This window comes from Garra rufa, chromosome 2 (assembly GCF_049309525.1).
Source record: "Garra rufa chromosome 2, GarRuf1.0, whole genome shotgun sequence".
Classification (NCBI taxonomy): domain Eukaryota; kingdom Metazoa; phylum Chordata; class Actinopteri; order Cypriniformes; family Cyprinidae; genus Garra; species Garra rufa.
Window position 1 is genome coordinate 58,964,806 of NC_133362.1, and position 19,937 is coordinate 58,984,742.

The window sequence follows — 19,937 nt, forward strand, 5'->3', positions numbered from 1 at the left end:
AAAATCAGTGACATCATTTAGGAATTTGGCAATTAAAGAGTTAAAATCCTGAATTTTTTTTAAACATTTAGTATTTTTGAGCAGGACTGAGATTGATTAATAGATTTATGCAAAAAAATTTGAAAAAAATATTTATCTGATACATTTTTACAGCAGTTTAAAGTAGTGGCTGTTTTCAGCCACGAAACATAACGAAAGGTTGTAAATTGAAACAATGCACAAGGGTTAATTTGTTTTCTGAGTGTCCTGTGTATGAAACACCTGCTACAAATATCTGGTGGTGAAGTGCTGTAATACTGCTTCACTCTCAGAAGCAAAACCTAAACAATTACTAAAGGACCGTAATTCTTCTCAGAAGATAACAGAAATAAAGAAAATAGCAACATTAATAAACGGTAAGAACATGTTAATATAACAATGTAGAGATTACATCTCCCCTGTATTAGGCCCACCCAAAAAACATACAGTAAATGAGCCTGTTGACTTTTTCAGAAAAATCTGAGATCTGTCCCCAGCTGTGGAGAAGACTCTTTGCAGAGAATTTAGGTTCTGGACAGTTGTGAGAGAAAAAGAAGAATGTCTTTCTTACCACAGCAGCAGAAGGTACTCTCTTCTGAGGAAAGGATAGGAGGGTGACACTTCACTCTTGATCTACTCTTGGAGAGTTGATGAGGAGTTTTGCTAAAGAATAAGGTTCCTGCTCAGCACTTGGTCTTATTCAGCAAAGAGTACCTCTAATGCAGTGCCACATACTCCAGATTCTTTGCAAACTTGAAACTTTTAATAAAATTGACCATATTATTGTAGTCAGGTTTATTGTTTTTATTATAACACATGGCAAATGTATGAGAAAATTATGTCAAAGGTGTTTTTCTTCCTCTTGCTATCTGTTATGAAGCAGACGGGACAACAAGGTAAGTGGAGAACAGGTAATGTTTATTTATTAAGCAGCAGTGCCGGTGGAGAGAGAAGACCCGATGAAGGAGAGTATTGCTTGCGTGGGATGGATTGAACCAGGTAGATAGGTGCCGTGTATAACTGTGGCTTCTATTTGCAGGATACTTGCAGCGGGAGTTCGACGAAGGAGTCCGTATCCAACGATCCTTAAGCGATGAGGAAGTTGACTTACGGCACACACCACAGAAGACAGGAACTGTGAATACTCGGATGACTGGAACTAGGAAGACTGGAACAAGACAGAGTTCAGGTAAGTACGATCAGGTAGATATTTTGATAGCGAAACTCCAATGAGAGAGACACTATAAGTCCGCTTTCGCGAGAACGAGCCCGGACAGTGAGTGGTGTGTGGCGTGCGTTCTTATAGTGAGGAGGATGATTGTGGACAGGTGCGCGGGTGATTGGGTCCAGGTGACGGTGATTTGTGAAGATGAGTTGCGTGAGGAACGGCTGATACGTGACACTATCCTGAGGCTGTACTGTCAATATCCTTCTCTGGCAGCTGAAAGGGAGAATCACCTTGTTAATGTTGCTAATGTATGTACACACAACCAGTCAAAATCTACAGTCTTTCAGTTTTTTTAATGTTTTTCGATAGAAGTCTCTTCTGCACACCAAAGCTATATTTATATTTAACTTACAATACAAAACATGTTTTCTGTTGTTTTTCAAATACACTTTAAAATGCATTTCAAATGCAAAGGTGAATTTTTCAGTAGCCTTTACTCCAGTCTTCAGTTTCACATGATCATTCTCATATGATTTGATGCTCAAGAAACATTTTTGATTATTATCAATGTTGAAAACAGTTGTGCTACTTAATATTTCTGTGTAAACTGTGATTTCTTTTTAGGATAATTTTATGAATACATAGTTAAGGTTTAAAACCTTTTTTTTATCTTTTGTAACATTATAAATGTTTTTACTACCACTTCAGATCAGTTTAATGCATCCTTGCTATTTAGGTCTTCATAAAGAAAAAAAAGTGACTCCAACCTAGTGTACACAACTAAATTGGGCAACACAGCATATTAGAATGATTTTGAACACTTACAACTGGAGTATTGATGCTGAAAATTCAGCTTTGAATTTAAATGAAAACACATCTTGTAATAAACAATGCACAGATTGCAAAGAACTTACATTCTGATGATTACTTCATTTTCCTCACGGCTGCCTTCCTCAGTCATTCCTAGGCCTTCTCATTTTTCACCTTTCCCTTGAATCCACATAAAATATAAATAAACCTAATTAACCAATTAATTTTATAGACAGTTTGAATAAGTTTGTATAAAACTGCAAATCTTCCTTTTAAAATCTTAAATTATTCTCCAGCTTCTAAAGGAAAGGCACAATCTGTGGGTGTGGCCAATGTCACAGAGAATTTGATCTTACTATTAGGTGTCCTGGCAAGGAGATTTAGCTTAAAACCTATTCACGAAACTCTTAAGAGTCCACAATAACCAAAAAGAGGGATACGTCATTTGCATTGACTTTTTTCTTTGTTAAATTTCCACAATAAGCATGGGTCGGAGCTCTTAATACAAAGTGCACCAGACAGAAAAAATTAAGTTTAAAATGTACAGTACATACTTTTGTACACTAGGCCATGCCCCCCAGACAGATGAAGTTCCAGACCCAAAGTCTCAAACAAATCCTGTGGGAAACACAGCAAAGCGATGTGGTTGTGTATTAAAACTCAAATTCAGGCCAACTCAAATATTTTTTAAACATGTTTAAAAATGATCAGGAGCACAGGAGGTGCTCATGAAGGCAGTGGTTTACAATTGTGGTCCAGGTGACCCACAGCACTGCACATTTTGTATGTCTCTCTTGTTAAACCCACCTGCTTCAGATCATCAGCTCCTTAGGAAAGAGCTTCATGAACAAATCTGTCAGTAAAGAGAGATGTGCAAAATGTATAGTGCTGTGTGTCCCCAGGTCCAGGTTTGAAAACCACTGTTGTAAGTTACCATGACATATGACAATCATACGAGCATCAACAATTTCACAAAAATGTCTCCTGACTGAGGAAAAAACAAAATCATTCACAGGCTCTGGAATTAGACTATCAATTGATATCTATCTAGCAGGCATGTGATTGGCTAAGGACAAAAAAGCAGGAAAATATACTAAGACACCCCCCCCCCCCCCCCCCCACGCCATCAAACTGGTGGCGGATCTATATGGATAGTAAAGCAGGCAGATTAAAAAAGAGAAACTGGGTCTGTGAATTCAATTCTCACAGAATCACAATTGAATTCACAATTGAATTCATATCTTGCTACTCAGAATCTCATTAACCTGAAGTCCCAGTCTCTGTCACAATAACCATATAGGCTATGTGATGTTTTAGGCCTATTTTGCAGACATCCATTTAAAATGTAGGCAATGGCTTATAAAGAACCTTTTTTCCATATCCACTTAGGTTTCTCAGCTTGCACTCTAGCATTTGTGTGGTCCAGCAGGGTTGGACTGGGGTTAAAATTTGGCCCTGGACAAATCCAGCCCATCCGGCCCACAAAGTCCCCCTGTGAAAGTTTTGTTGGATAATGGGGCTTTTAATTGGAGTAAATAAATTAATGAATAAAACAGGACAGAAACAAATAATGCTACATACTGATAATTTCAAATGCAACAAACTTAATAATGCATTTTGTCACATGAAAATGCATGCAGTAAAGCATTGATTTTGAGCTAGAATGCAGGACATGTATTGCTAATAAATTCTGCACTAAAAAAAAATCATTATGTAATAAAAATATTTTCCTCACCCTCATGTCGTTCCAAAGCTGTATGACTTACTTTCTTCTATGGAACACAAAATATTTTGTAGAATGTAACCATGCATAATTGGTTACCGTTGATTTATACTCTGAGAAATTCGAGACATTTTTTTTTTCCATAAAGTATCTTCCTTTATGTTCCACAGAAGAAAGAAGTTCATACAGGATTGCAATTACATGATGTTTAGTAAATGATGACAATTTTTTTTTTGTGGGGGGGGGTGAACTGTCCCTTTAAGAACTTTAATGGGTAGTAAACACCTAGTTTATATAGGACACTGATATTTATCTTTAATCAGGCTCTTATTACATTAACATTTTACTCCAATTAAAATTAATTACAACAAAACATTTTAAAAGAAAGAAATCGTTGCTTAAAGATATTAACTGAATAGTATTAGTAAAATGGTGGTCACATGAAAACATTACCATGGTTATACGGTTTTTAAAATACATAGTAATAATAAACTATGATATTTCTAATAAAAAAAATAAAAAACTGACAGTAATTATGTATTGGTGTAATTCCACTTTCCCTCATCATGCAGTTTATAATGTCGTGGCTGTTTTCAGCAGCCCAGCAGAACCTACAGAATCTTTAATGTTTTCATATCACAGGACTGTATATAAGACAATTTTGTGTTTTATCTGAATGGATCAAGCAACTTGCGCTGTTTATCACTTTACATTGTGGCGGGAGCGCAGCGTATACGTTCGTCAGCGCTGTGCAGGTGACTGATCCCGCCGTTCGCACTTTTGGGCTGTTTGCAGTTTCGATTGCGTTGTAATTTAAAACAGCGCCTAATATGGGGGAGGTCTCCCTCGCTTCGGCGATCGGCCCACTACTCCACCGGCCCACCGGGAATGTCCCGGTGCTCCCAATGGCCAGTACATCCCTGGGTCCAGGTAACGTTAGCTTTGCGTAAAAAAAATGGTTATCATTCGCATGGCTACTTTTACTTGAGTAAAGAAGTTAAATCAGTACTTCTACTTTTACCAGAGTATTTTTTTAACACAAGTATCTGTACTTCTACTTGAGTACGAGAAGTGAGACGGATTATTTTCTTTAAGCAATATAAATCGTTTTTAAATCAATAAACTCCTTTAAAAATCAATATTTTGTGTCAAATTGTTGATTTATTTTGTAGGTAGCCATGTAATAAGCGGGATAATGTGTAGAGTTTGTCTTACATGTTCTTCATGAGGCACACACGCGCGGTCTCTTGCTCTCTCTCCCTCTGTCATGCACGCGCTACGCGGTCTCGCACTCACTCCCTCGCTCTAGATTCCGGGAGAAACTATTCGCAAATACGTCCTTGTTGATACTTGGAAAGGAAGGAAAAATGCATCTCTTTGCCATCTGACGTGCCGCCCGGTGTGGCCCTGTTGCTCGGGGACGGCGATTGTGGTGACGGCTGTGAGATGCCCCCCCCCTTTTTTTTTTTTTTACAGATCTGCATGATTCACATAGGTCACATTTTCAGGTCGAAGATCCGGAATTCCGGATTAATCCGGAAAAATCACATCCCTGATCTAGCTATGAGTAATTGAAATGATAAATCCAACCCTGTGGATTACCTGTCTCTCCTCCTGAGCATTTTGTTGTGTGGGTCCAGGAAGGATACTGCAGCACAACTCCTTTAACCATGAGAAAATGCAGTTCCAGCATGTCTTCACATCCAGGACAACAGAAGGGTCAGGGATGCCTGAAATATAAATATTTAAGCCACTGAAATCAATTTAAATCTATATTTGTGCCTGAGTGACACTGAAACAATGAGGTTTAGTTTTTTACCGAGGATTTGCTGGGTTCTTTTGAACACAGTCTTCATGATGGATGATCTCTTGATCCTGGATCCTTTCTGCCATACACTTAGAGATGGTTTGGATGTCATGTGGTTGTTTCTAAAATACAAATAGCAGCACCATTAGTCCTGTTGCTTTATATATATTTTTTGGTACTGAACAAGTCAGGAACCAAATCAGTAAGTTACCTGTACTTGATACCCATCCCTGATCATAATCATGGTTGTCGTGTTGCTGCTGCCCAGACTCTCTCTCCACCTGTTATTAAAAAAAGTATGTTAGTTTTGAATAAAACATTGATAAAACAATGAACAATGAATAAAGCATTCTAACTACTACTTAAAAAAATAGGCTCAATACATTTAGTGCAATAATATGAAAAATTATCCAGAGACCAGCTTTGAGGACGTGCCCACGACGTTTCTGGGACCTTAGCCAAAATCCTTAAACTACTACATAGTAACAATGAACATCATTTCTAATAAGCAACTCACTGAATGATTCAAATGGTTCACTGGCAGTAAGGACATAAAATAGTGAACTATTTATTGGATACATATTTGTTAAAACTAAACTATCAGATCTGTTTGTCAATGAAAAGTCACTAGCATAAAAATGATGCAAGTTATGTAACGTTATGTAAAAATGTTGTATGTAAAAACCAATAACATGTAACGAGCAAATTACACCATTTACAGGCCTGTTAATCGACAGGAAAGCAGGACATTATTAATCCCACATACACTGAATGGGATTTCGGCAGCCCCGGTCTAACTAAAAGTTTATATAACATCAGTGGTTTATATTTAAGTTTACAATACGGCTAGGCTAGCATGAGCATAGTCTATGCGAACGACAAGCAGTCAACGTTACTATGGAAGTTAAAAAAAAACAAAAATGAATACTGTATAGTTTATCGTGGGTAAATTTCAAACTAGACTAAAAATAAGGTATAACATTTTAATTTAGGATTTTAAAAGTTAACTTAACGTTACCACAGACCGCCTCCAGAACTAAGCTAATTAACTTATTTATTAAATTAATATAGTAAACCTCCAAAAACACAAAACACTACTTATCTTACGTGTCATCTAACATTATATCAGCAAAAAAATATGAATAAGAGAAGATTTTAAGCGCTTACCTTTTCCTTCTCGTCCGTCTTCTGGAAGTTGACCGTTAATGACGGGCACGCGCACGGGGCACTTACGCAGCACTCAGAAAGTGACGTGCGCTGGTTTTAACCATGGTTTTAACCTTAACATTTGTCCCGTTCCCCCTTTCAATAAACCATTCACAACCATAAATTATCACCATTTGCTAAGCAAACTATTTGGTTTTTGTTTTGCCATTAATTTGATGACAAACATTTCTATATTTTAAATGATGGGTTATACTTATTATAATAATTCATTCCATCATGCAAAATGCTTGACGAATTCAGTATATTCCCCATATTATTGGCTATTAAAAAGGTTTACACCTTTAAAAATAAGCTTAATACATGTAGTGCAATAATATGAAAAGTTAGTTGGAGACCTGCTGACCACGTCGCTATAACGTTTCCCACGCGACCAACCAGCGACGTCTTTTAAGGACGTGCCTACGACGTTTCTGGGACGTTAGCCAAAATTCAAAAATATGGAACGTTACCACAACATCAACAACGTTGTCATAAAGTAATGTTACGCTGACCAAATGACGTCCTCACAACGTACTGTGTTTGCTGGGAGAGAGCTTCCGGTGTACTAAAATGCGCTTTTTTCCAAAAAATTGTAATTTTTCGATTTGGTTTTGTTGACTTTTTAATATCTGCATTTGAACGACGTGTAATGAAAACAAAATTGAAAATATGAATGAAATTCGTTTTTGTGTTCCCGAGAAAATGTAAATATTGCATAAACCAATCATTTATTCGTTTGTTTGTTTTGAAAACAAAAACGAGAAAACCAATTATACGTAGGTACACAGACCATCCGTGTTTGGCGTTCTCAAACTTTTGACTCGCGAATTGCCTAACTTTCTAAAGTCTATTTACACGTTCTTAAGTTCTATTTAAATTGGGAAAAAACGCGTTTGAGCTGTAAGTGCAGTCATTCTTTATGACAATTTACCTTGTTTTTACTCTAGTGAAAGCGTAGTAACCATGTTGTGTTTTTGGCTGATCGATTACAACTGTTTGAATACAGTCTTACTATAAATGAAAATCTGAATGAACAGCAACAACAAAAAATGTTGTACTTGTGTTTGTCGTCATTTACCATGGCTTTACTATAGTGAAAGTGTAGTAACATGTTTTCTTTTCATGACTTGCCTATAATCTCACATATTAAACACAATTGTGCCTGTAATCGTACTTATTAAACTCAGTTTACTCGTTCTTTAACTGTAAACACAGTCTTACTATAAATAAAAATATGAATGAAAGAAAAACAAGTCATTTTCCATAATAATAATAATAATAATAATAATAATAATTTGTTACATTTATATAGCGCTTTTCTAGACACTCAAAGCGCTTTACAGTGTCAGGGGTATCTCCTCATCCACCACCAGTGTGCAGCATCCACCTGGATGATGCGACGGCAGCCATAGTGCGCCAGAACGCCCACCACACACCAGCTTACTGGTGGAGAGGAGACAGAGTGATGAAGCCAATCAGAATATGGGGATAATTCGGAGGCCATGATGGTCAGAGGCCAATGGGCAAATTTGGCCAGGATGCCGAGGTCACACCTCTACTCTTTTCGAAAAACATCCTGGGATTTTTAATGACCACAGAGAGTCAGGACCTCGGTTTAACGTCTCATCCGAAGGATTTTCCATGCTTTTACTATAGTGAAAGTGTAGTAATCATGTTTTGTTTCCATGATTTGCCTATAATCTCACATATAAAACACTATTTGCCTGTAATTTTGCATAGTAAACACATCTATTCTATTTAAAGTTTGATTTGTATTTAAAAAATATGTTTAGTTGTAGACATTGTCATTTCTAATTAACATTTAATGTGATTTTGCTATGTGTGAATGTAGTAATCAAGTTTTGTGTTTGTGTCGTGGAGCAATAAAAGCATTTCTCAATGAAGAAGACATTGAAGCGTGAGAGGCAGAGTTCCAGATGTCAAAATAAGACTTTATTGAACAGAGCAACAAAGCCGGGTCAGCGATCGCCGCATCTCCGTCTCTGTCTGTCCTTCTTATACCTATCTGCGCTACCAAATTTGTAGTTCCGGTTTTTTCTTGGTTATGCCTGTCTGATCCCCCACAATGATTTATTGGCCCACCTGGCCCATTTTTAATGGTGGTTTTTGGTTCAGTCAGCCATTTTTTAAAAGTAAGTTTTATTCCTCCCCCTCCAAGTTGTTATGGGTCTCCAATTAGTTGGAGGTGATCACGTGGGACATAACTTGTATCTGTCATATGTTGGAAGTCATCCAAAGTTCATTGGTTCACTTAAGTTCACTGAAAACTTCCAGTGGAAACCACTGGTGCTGCCCCCTGGCAGGCATCTGCAATTCAATTTGTGTTGATGCAGTTTTAATCTGTGTTAAGACATCTAGTATTATAATACTCAGTATTTTGATAGATATTGATTACTGTTATAGCCATACATCATTTGTTTGAGTATAATAATATCATATTGAGTAGAATAGCAAAATATATATTTTTAGGATACACAATATTTGCAGATGGATTACTATTTATATAAACACAGATGTAAGTGCTACAAATAATAATTTAAATGAAAATGCAATGTTATATAGACATCCCTTACAAAAATTAATTAATTTTTTTTTCAGATTGATTATCATATGTATAACCACAGCTTTTAACTAACAATGTACTTTATTTTACATTGTCATTAATACATGCTATATGTAGTTACTATAGTAATAACAGTAAATTATGCATAATTGGATGCAACTAACTGTAAACCAAACAAAACAATAATCTTATCCCTATCGTAACTGCATGTAGTAATTTCATATTCAAATACTTATATGTATAATTGTAGTGTAACACCTTTAAATGTGTAACCTTGTTTTGCTTTATTAGCAATAAAATAATGTTTAATTGTTGTAATGGGTGCCATTATTTAGTCAGCTTGAATATATATCGTTGTATCATTATAAAAAAAATTTGTGTACCCTTACTGATGAGCATAAGACACTTCTTTCAAAAACATTAAAAATAGTGATGTGTCCAAACTTGTGAATGATCCTGTATTTCTGTGTTTTCTTTTATAAATGTTTTTTTTTCATAGGAGAGCTGCTTGGTGTTGACTACCTCCTGGGTCAGACTGGACAGCCCCTGGTAGTGGACCCTGACTCAGAAGAGACAGAGAACATGCTGGAAGATGTGGATGAAGGTGAGGATGAAGAAGACGAGGGCTTCAGGGAGGACCAAACACTTGACATTACTGAGTCGAGTCTTACTGATGACCCAAGCTTCTCTCTGTCCTCCACTCAGCCTGATGCCTCCTTCACGCCAGGTGCCTCAGCATCTCCTGACGAGTCTGTGGTATGTAAATGTCTCATTTAATGTATGTATGTAATTATGTTTTATGTAATATTGTTAAATTTCTAGGGAAAAAATATAATTTGTGCTGACCTGTAGCTTTTTGTCTGAAGTTGACAAAAAAAATCTAGAAAAATATTTATATTTATTTGTTTTGTTTTTTTGTCCCACTTCACTTTACTCATAATGTTGTTTATTTAATTTTTTTTTTTTTTTTTTTGTATTTTTCTCCCAGGCTTTGCATAGTGCTGGTGTGCTGGACAAAGTGGACAGCCTTGCGGAGTATCTTGTGGAGCTCAGGAATCAGCCATCTCTGGCTCTCACCAACCATCAGGTCAGTTTCTCTTCTTGACCTGTCATATGTTAACACTACCACTTGTTTTGTTTTCTCATTTGCCATGTATTATATGCTCTCTCGCCTTAGGTGAGCAATATAGTTGGCAGAACCTGCTGGATTACGATAAGAAGAGAGTGATGTTTGCTGCCAGACACCAGAGCAGGCTGGACACAGGTTCACTCCAGGGGTGGAGAGCGTGAAGAGGCATACATTCACCACCACTGCCCCACTTGCCCAGTGGCCAGATTGTTGTCGCCTGATAGAGACCATTTCAAGCTCTGTGCCATCCATAAGAGTCCAAAAAATAAAGGGGATAAAGTTTTATTTATGTGTATTGTTTTCTGCTTTCTGTTCTTTTGCACTTGCAATGAATGCACTAGTGCCATGGACATTAAGACAGTTTTATTTAATAGTATAGTTTGGTTTTCTGTTCTTTAGTACTTGCAAAACATGCACAGGAGTCATTAATATTTTAAAGTTTTATTCATTTGTATTGTTATGTGCTTTCTGTTCTTTTCACATGCAGTTAATGCACAAGAGCCATGGACATTGGACAGTTTTATTTATATGTATAGCTCTGTTTTCTGTTCTTTTGCACTTGCAAAAAAATGCACAAGAGTCATGGACAATAGAAAGTATTATTAAGAGATATTATTCTGTTTTCTGCACATGCAACATAACTATAAGAATAAAAATGTAAAAAAAAGAATAATGAATAATTGGCTATGACTTTAAGTTTGGTCATGATTAAATAACTCTTTTTATATGTCTTTGTTACAGTATCATTTAACGGTTATAGGCCCTTTTAAAAATGTTGATAAATTTGGGGATTATTTAATAATAAAAATTAAAAAATTTTTGTACTATAAGTTTTAGAACATAACTACAGCAGAAATATATTTAAAGTGCAAAACCTTTGAATAAGATATCAATAATCAGTAATATAAATCTAATAAAATATTATTTAAATTCATTAATTCAAATAATTTCATTCTTTTGGACATCATTTATGTGATAATTACTGATAAATAAAACATTCAGTAAACACTTCAATGTATGGCAACACTAATATGAACTGGAAAGCTTGTGATCATCCTTACTCCCGTATAAATGTACAGAAAAATAGAGAAAACATTTTTTTTTCAGATAATTTATTGTAAATATACACTCCATAAACATTGCTTTGAAGTTCAAAGAGATAAAATTCCCTTTCATTTCTTTTCTCCTCATTTTTTCCTTTTTTTCTTTCTTTTTCTCTTTTCCCCCCTTCTTCCCCCTCCTTCCTTTTCTTCACCCCCTTAACAGACTATTGTTCCCCATCTTTTATTAGGCCACTGGGGCTGTCATGCAGCTGTTTACTTTTTCTTTTAGTTCTTCATCTCATTCAGCTTCTGGATGAACAACTTTTGTGAGAGGACCAAGTGACTTTAGGTTTTCACAAACAGGCTCTGAACATCCCTCTTTTCGGGGCTCTGTCATATATATGTAACCCTCTCTCTCTCTCTCTCTGCGCGTTTACCGGCCTCTAGCACCGCCGCTGCTACTCTGCGTTGTGTTGTGTATGTTCGTGGTGGTAGAGATGAGACGCAGACACAAAGGGGTTCGTTGGGATCGTGGCTTGACCGTTTATTCCACAGCACGGCATCTATAGTATTGATAACGTGAACTGCCTTCAGTTTTTTTAAACTTTCATTGCATTTTTAAACTTGCATAAAGTCAATTTCAATGCACATACAATCGAATAACATGCTTATATTATCATACATAGCTTTGCATTAGACACCACGTATTAATCATGTTCAAAAGAAATAACAAAACATTTTAACTCTCTATTTTACTTTGCATTTAGATCGTTTTTAGTTTACAACACAAAACATCTCAATGAACTGAACTTTAGTGCGATAACAACAAATATATTTTACATTTCAGTTTCCACTGCCGTTAACATGACTTACCTATAGTATTGATAACGTGAACTGCAGGGAAGAGGGCGCACTACGCACATACTATGCACGTATCAACACTACGGTGCATTAAGAAGCTCAAACAACGTTAACAGTATATGTCCTAACAAAACAGTGTCACAGCGACATCTTGTGGACAACACAATATACTGCCTTACATCTACAAGCTCAGAAGTCTTAGCAGAGGATGGTTTCAATCCATCGACCTCTGGGTTATGGGCCCAGCACGCTTCCGCTGCGCCACTCTGCTTGACTTGATGTAGAGCTCGTGCACTGGTCTTTTCAACATAACATGATTCTTGCACAAATTTCTAACTTGTCTTGAAGCACTTGGGCACATATAAAAGTGACACAAGCTTAGCAGAGGATGGTTTTGATCCATCGACCTCTGGGATATGGGCCCAGCACGCTTCCGCTGCACCACTCTGCTTGACTTGATGTAGAGCTTGTGCACTGGTCTTTTCAACATAACATGATTCTTGCACAAATTTCTAACTTGTCTTGAAGCACTTGGGCACAAATAAAAGTGAAACAAGCTTAGCAGAGGACAGTTTCGATCCATCGACCTCTGGGTTATGGGGCCAGCACGCTTCCGCTGCGCCACTCTGCTTGTCTTGATGTAAAGCCTGTGCACTGGTCTTTTCAACATAACTTGAATCTTGCACACATTTCCAACATGTCTTGCAGCACCTGGGCACATATAAAAGTGACACAAGTTTAGCAGAGGATGGTTTCGATCCATCGACCTCTGGGTTATGGGCCCAGCACGCTTCCGCTGCGCCACTCTGCTTGACTTGATGTAGAGCTCGTGCACTGGTCTTTTCAACATAACATGATTCTTGCACAAATTTCTAACTTGTCTTGAAGCACTTGGGCACAAATAAAAGTGAAACAAGCTTAGCAGAGGATGGTCTCGATCCATCGACCTCTGGGTTATGGGCCCAGCACGCTTCCGCTGCGCCACTTTGCTTGACTTGATGCAGAGCTTGTGCACTGGTCTTTTCAACACAACATGATTCTTGCACAAATTTCCAAGTTGTCTTGAAGCACTTGGGCACAAATTAAAGTGAAACAAGCTTAGCAGAGGATGGTTTCGATCCATCGACCTCTGGGTTATGGGGCCAGCACGCTTCCGCTGCGCCACTCTGCTTGTCTTGATGTAGAGCCTGTGCACTGGTCTTTTCAACATAACGAATCTTGCACACATTTCTAAATTCTCTTGCAGCACCTGGGCACATATAAAAGTGACACAAGCTTAGCAGAGAATGGTTTCGATCCATCGACCTCTGGGTTATGGGCCCAGCACGCTTCCGCTGCGCCACTCTGCTTGACTTGAACCTTTTCACATTTAGCGCCCAAACTCTGGAACAATTTACCTAACACTGTTCGGGAGGCAGACACAATCTGTCAGTTTAAATCTAGATTAAAGACCCATCTCTTTAACCTGGCCTACACTTAATACATTTTCCAATCCAAATCCGTTAAAGGATTGTTAGGCTGCATTATTTAGGTCAACCGGAACCAGGGACACTTCCCAAAACACCTGATGTACTCGTTGCATCAGAAGAAGAATGCCATCTACGCTAATACTAGTATCTTTCCTTCTTATTCCGAGGTCACCGTAGCCACCGATCATGTATCCAGATCAGACGTTCACTGCAGTCCCCCGGATCCAGTCTGTACCCATCAGCACCCAGAGATATCCTTTACAGCCCTGAATGTCAGCAGAGACCACATCAACTAGATGAGCCCCAGAGACAGATCATCAGTGAAGACCCCATCACCTAGACGGCCACCGACGCAAGACTGCGAAAACCAGATGAGTCCTCTCCAATCTGATTTTGTGGCAACTTGGAACTCTTGCATCTACATTAATATTAGTCTGTTTGTTTCTTATTCCCAGGTCACCATAGCCACCAGATCCAGTCCGTACCCAGATCAGATGATCACTGCAGTCCCCCGGATCCAGTCCGTACCAAGAGGTGGATAAACACCTACAGCCGAATGTCAGCGGATACCGTGTCAACTAGATGAGCCCCAGGGACAGATCATCAGAAAGAACTCCTACCCTAAACAGCCACCGGCACAAGGCCATGGGAACCAGATGAGTCCTCTCCAATTTGACTTTGCTGCAATATGGAACTTTTGCACTTTTATTGACATTTTATCTTATTATTTTAATACTGTAAGGTTGCTTTGACACAACTTGTATTGTAAAAAGCGCTGTATAAATAAACTTGACTTGACTTGACTTGACTTGACTTGATGTAGAGCTCGTGCACTGGTCTTTTCAACACAACATGATTCTTGCTCAAATTTCAAATTTGTCTTGAAGCACTTGGGCACGAATAAAAGTGAAACAAGCTTAGCAGAGGATGGTTTCGATCCATCGACCTCTGGGTTATGGGCCCAGCACGCTTCCGCTGCGCCACTCTGCTTGACTTGATGTGGAGCTCGTGCACTGGTCTTTTCAACATAACATGATTCTTGCACAAATTTGTAACTTGTCTTGAAGCACTTGGGCACAAATAAAAGTGAAACAAGCTTAGCAGAGGATGGTTTCGATCCATCGACCTCTGGGTTATGGGCCCAGCACGCTTCCGCTGCGCCACTCTGCTTGTCTTGATGTAGAGTCTGTGCACTGGTCTTTTCAACATAACGAATCTTGCACAAATTTCTAACTTGTCTTGAAGCACTTGGGCACATATAAAAGTGACACAAGCTTAGCAGAGGATGGTTTTGATCCATCGACCTCTGGGATATGGGCCCAGCACGCTTCCGCTGCACCACTCTGCTTGACTTGATGTAGAGCTTGTGCACTGGTCTTTTCAACATAACATGATTCTTGCACAAATTTCTAACTTGTCTTGAAGCACTTGGGCACAAATAAAAGTGAAACAAGCTTAGCAGAGGACAGTTTCGATCCATCGACCTCTGGGTTATGGGGCCAGCACGCTTCCGCTGCGCCACTCTGCTTGTCTTGATGTAAAGCCTGTGCACTGGTCTTTTCAACATAACTTGAATCTTGCACACATTTCCAACATGTCTTGCAGCACCTGGGCACATATAAAAGTGACACAAGTTTAGCAGAGGATGGTTTCGATCCATCGACCTCTGGGTTATGGGCCCAGCACGCTTCCGCTGCGCCACTCTGCTTGACTTGATGTGGAGCTCGTGCACTGGTCTTTTCAACATAACATGATTCTTGCACATATTTCTAACTTGTCTTGCAGCACTTGGGCACATATAAAAGTGAAACAAGCTCAGCAGAGGATGGTTTCGATCCATCGAGCTCTGGGTTACGGGCCCAGCACCCTTCCGCTGCGCCACTCTGCTCACCTTGTTGTAGAGCCCGTACACTGGTCTTTTCAACATCACTTGATTCTGGCACACGTTTCTAACTTGTCTTGCAGCACCTGAGCACATATAAAAGTGAAACAAGATTAGCAGAGAATGGTCTCGATCCATCGACCTCTGGGTTATGGGCCCAGCACGCTTCCGCTGCGCCACTTTGCTTGACTTGATGCAGAGCTCGTGCACTGGTCTTTTCAACACAACATGATTCTTGCACAAATTTCCAAGTTGTCTTGAAGCACTTGGGCACAAATTAAAGTGAAACAAGCTTAGCAGAGGATGGTTTCGATCCATCGACCTCTGGGTTATGGGGCCAGCACGCTTCCGCTGCGCCACTCTGCTTGTCTTGATGTAGAGCCTTTGCACTGGTCTTTTCAACATAACGAATCTTGCACACATTTCTAAATTCTCTTGCAGCACCTGGGCACATATAAAAGTGACACAAGCTTAGCAGAGAATGGTTTCGATCCATCGACCTCTGGGTTATGGGCCCAGCACGCTTCCGCTGCGCCACTCTGCTTGACTTGATGTAGAGCTCGTGCACTGGTCTTTTCAACACAACATGATTCTTGCTCAAATTTCAAATTTGTCTTGAAGCACTTGGGCACGAATAAAAGTGAAACAAGCTTAGCAGAGGATGGTTTCGATCCATCGACCTCTGGGTTATGGGCCCAGCACGCTTCCGCTGCGCCACTCTGCTTGACTTGATGTGGAGCTCGTGCACTGGTCTTTTCAACATAACATGATTCTTGCACAAATTTGTAACTTGTCTTGAAGCACTTGGGCACAAATAAAAGTGAAACAAGCTTAGCAGAGGATGGTTTCGATCCATCGACCTCTGGGTTATGGGCCCAGCACGCTTCCGCTGCGCCACTCTGCTTGTCTTGATGTAGAGTCTGTGCACTGGTCTTTTCAACATAACGAATCTTGCACAAATTTCTAACTTGTCTTGAAGCACTTGGGCACAAATAAAAGTGAAACAAGCTCAGCAGAGGACGGTTTCGATCCATCGACCACTGGGTTATGGGCCCAGCACGCTTCCGCTGCGCCACTCTGCTTGACTTGATGTGGAGCTCATGCACTGGTCCTTCCAACATAACATGATTCTTGCACAAATTTCTAACTTGTCTTGAAGCACTTGGGCACAAATAAAAGTGAAACAAGCTTAGCAGAGGATGGTTTCGATCCATCGACCTCTGGGTTATGGGCCCAGCACGCTCCTGCTGCGCCACTCTGCTTGTCTTGATGTAGAGTCTGTGCACTGGCCTTTTCAACATAACGAATCTTGCACACATTTCTAAATTGTCTTGCAGCACCTGGGCACATATAAAAGTGAAACAAGCTTAGCAGAGGATGGTTTCGATCCATCGACCTCTGGGTTATGGGCCCAGCACGCTTCCGCTGAGCCACTTTGCTTGACTTGATGTAGAGCTTGTGTACTGGTCTTTTCAACACAACATGATTCTTGCTCAAATTTCAAATTTGTCTTGAAGCACTTGGGCACAAATAAAAGTGAAACAAGCTCAGCAGAGGATGGTTTCGATCCATCGACCTCTGGGTTATGGGCCCAGCATGCTTCCGCTGCGCCACTCTGCTCACCTTGATGTAGTGCTCGTGCACTGGTCTTTTCAACATCACTTGATTCTGGCACACGTTTCTAACTTGTCTTGCAGCACCTGAGCACATATAAAAGTGAAACAAGATTATCAGAGGATAGTTTCGATCCATCGACTTCTGGGTTATGGGCCCAGCACGCCTTCGCTGCGCCACTCTGCTGAAAGTCACCCCAGATGGGACTCGAACCCACAATCCTTGGCTTAGGAGGCCAGTGCCTTATCCATTAGGCCACTGTGGCTGTCATGCAGCTGTTTACTTTCTCTTTTAGTTCTTCATCTCATTCAGCTTCTGGATGAACAACTATTGTGAGAGGACCAAGTGACTTTAGGTTTTCATGAACAGGCTCTGAACATTTCTCTTTTTTGGGGGCTCTGTCATATATACAAGCTCAGAAGTCTTAGCAGAGGATGGTTTCAATCCATCGACCTCTGGGTTATGGGCCCAGCACGCTTCCGCTGCGCCACTCTGCTTGACTTGATGTGGAGCTCGTGCACTGGTCTTTTCAACATAACATGATTCTTGCACAAATTTGTAACTTGTCTTGAAGCACTTGGGCACAAATAAAAGTGAAACAAGCTTAGCAGAGGATGGTTTCGATCCATCGACCTCTGGGTTATGAGCCCAGCACGCTTCCGCTGCGCCACTCTGCTTGTCTTGATGTAGAGTCTGTGCACTGGTCTTTTCAACATAACGAATCTTGCACAAATTTCTAACTTGTCTTGAAGCACTTGGGCACAAATAAAAGTGAAACAAGCTCAGCAGAGGATGGTTTCGATCCATCGACCACTGGGTTATGGGCCCAGCACGCTTCCGCTGCGCCACTCTGCTTGACTTGATGTGGAGCTCGTGCACTGGTCTTTTCAACATAACATGATTCTTGCACAAATTTGTAACTTGTCTTGAAGCACTTGGGCACAAATAAAAGTGAAACAAGCTTAGCAGAGGATGGTTTCGATCCATCGACCTCTGGGTTATGGGCCCAACACGCTTCCGCTGCGCCACTCTGCTTGTCTTGATGTAGAGTCTGTGCACTGGTCTTTTCAACATAACGAATCTTGCACACATTTCTAAATTCTCTTGCAGCACCTGGGCACATATAAAAGTGACACAAGCTTAGCAGAGGATGGTTTCGATCCATCGACCTCTGGGTTATGGGCCCAGCACGCTCCTGCTGCGCCACTCTGCTTGTCTTGATGTAGAGTCTGTGCACTTGCCTTTTCAACATAACGAATCTTGCACACATTTCTAAATTGTCTTGCAGCACCTGGGCATATATAAAAGTGAAACAAGCTTAGCAGAGGATGGTTTCGATCCATCGACCTCTGGGTTATGGGCCCAGCACGCTTCCGCTGCGCCACTTTGCTTGACTTGATGTAGAGCTTGTGTACTGGTCTTTTCAACATCACTTGATTCTGGCTCAAATTTCTAACTTGTCTTGAAGCACTTGGGCACAAATAAAAGTGAAACAAGCTCAGCAGAGGATGGTTTCGATCCATCGACCTCTGGGTTATGGGCCCAGCATGCTTCCGCTGCGCCACTCTGCTCACCTTGATGTAGAGCTCGTGCACTGGTCTTTTCAACATCACTTGATTCTGGCACACGTTTCTAACTTGTCTTGCAGCACTTGGGCACATATAAAAGTGAAACAAGATTAGCAGAGGATGGTTTCGATCCATCGACTTCTGGGTTATGGGCCCAGCACGCTTCCGCTGCGCCACTTTGCTTGACTTGATGCAGAGCTCGTGCACTGGTCTTTTCAACACAACATGATTCTTGCACAAATTTCCAAGTTGTCTTGAAGCACTTGGGCACAAATTAAAGTGAAACAAGCTTAGAAGAGGATGGTTTCGATCCATCGACCTCTGGGTTATGGGGCCAGCACGCTTCCGCTGCACCACTCTGCTTGTCTTGATGTAGAGCCTGTGCACTGGTCTTTTCAACATAACGAATCTTGCACACATTTCTAAATTCTCTTGCAGCACCTGGGCACATATAAAAGTGACACAAGCTTAGCAGAGAATGGTTTCGATCCATCGACCTCTGGGTTATGGGCCCAGCACGCTTCCGCTGCGCCACTCTGCTTGACTTGATGTAGAGCTCGTGCACTGGTCTTTTCAACACAACATGATTCTTGCTCAAATTTCAAATTTGTCTTGAAGCACTTGGGCACGAATAAAAGTGAAACAAGCTTAGCAGAGGATGGTTTCGATCCATCGACCTCTGGGTTATGGGCCCAGCACGCTTCCGCTGCGCCACTCTGCTTGACTTGATGTGGAGCTCGTGCACTGGTCTTTTCAACATAACATGATTCTTGCACAAATTTGTAACTTGTCTTGAAGCACTTGGGCACAAATAAAAGTGAAACAAGCTTAGCAGAGGATGGTTTCGATCCATCGACCTCTGGGTTATGGGCCCAGCACGCTTCCGCTGCGCCACTCTGCTTGTCTTGATGTAGAGTCTGTGCACTGGTCTTTTCAACATAACGAATCTTGCACAAATTTCTAACTTGTCTTGAAGCACTTGGGCACAAATAAAAGTGAAACAAGCTCAGCAGAGGACGGTTTCGATCCATCGACCACTGGGTTATGGGCCCAGC

The 19,937-nt window shown here is 40.3% G+C and overlaps 1 protein-coding gene and 9 non-coding genes across 10 annotated transcripts in view; 1 reads left to right on the forward strand and 9 right to left on the reverse strand.

Annotated features, from left to right (window-relative positions):
• Nucleotides 1-19,937, forward strand: part of LOC141326010 (uncharacterized) — a 295,299-nt gene that overhangs the window by 179,200 nt on the left and 96,162 nt on the right. The gene's annotated exons all lie outside the window — the stretch shown is intronic.
• On the reverse strand, nt 13,089-13,160 carry trnam-cau (transfer RNA methionine (anticodon CAU)). The gene has a single exon. It is a non-coding gene; the product is annotated as a tRNA-Met (tRNA).
• trnam-cau (transfer RNA methionine (anticodon CAU)) lies at nt 14,737-14,808 on the reverse strand. The gene has a single exon. It is a non-coding gene; the product is annotated as a tRNA-Met (tRNA).
• trnam-cau (transfer RNA methionine (anticodon CAU)) lies at nt 14,917-14,988 on the reverse strand. The gene has a single exon. It is a non-coding gene; the product is annotated as a tRNA-Met (tRNA).
• Nucleotides 15,455-15,526, reverse strand: trnam-cau (transfer RNA methionine (anticodon CAU)). The gene has a single exon. It is a non-coding gene; the product is annotated as a tRNA-Met (tRNA).
• On the reverse strand, nt 16,353-16,424 carry trnam-cau (transfer RNA methionine (anticodon CAU)). Its single transcript has one exon. It is a non-coding gene; the product is annotated as a tRNA-Met (tRNA).
• On the reverse strand, nt 16,533-16,604 carry trnam-cau (transfer RNA methionine (anticodon CAU)). The gene has a single exon. It is a non-coding gene; the product is annotated as a tRNA-Met (tRNA).
• Nucleotides 17,920-17,991, reverse strand: trnam-cau (transfer RNA methionine (anticodon CAU)). The gene has a single exon. It is a non-coding gene; the product is annotated as a tRNA-Met (tRNA).
• On the reverse strand, nt 19,532-19,603 carry trnam-cau (transfer RNA methionine (anticodon CAU)). Its single transcript has one exon. It is a non-coding gene; the product is annotated as a tRNA-Met (tRNA).
• trnam-cau (transfer RNA methionine (anticodon CAU)) lies at nt 19,712-19,783 on the reverse strand. The gene has a single exon. It is a non-coding gene; the product is annotated as a tRNA-Met (tRNA).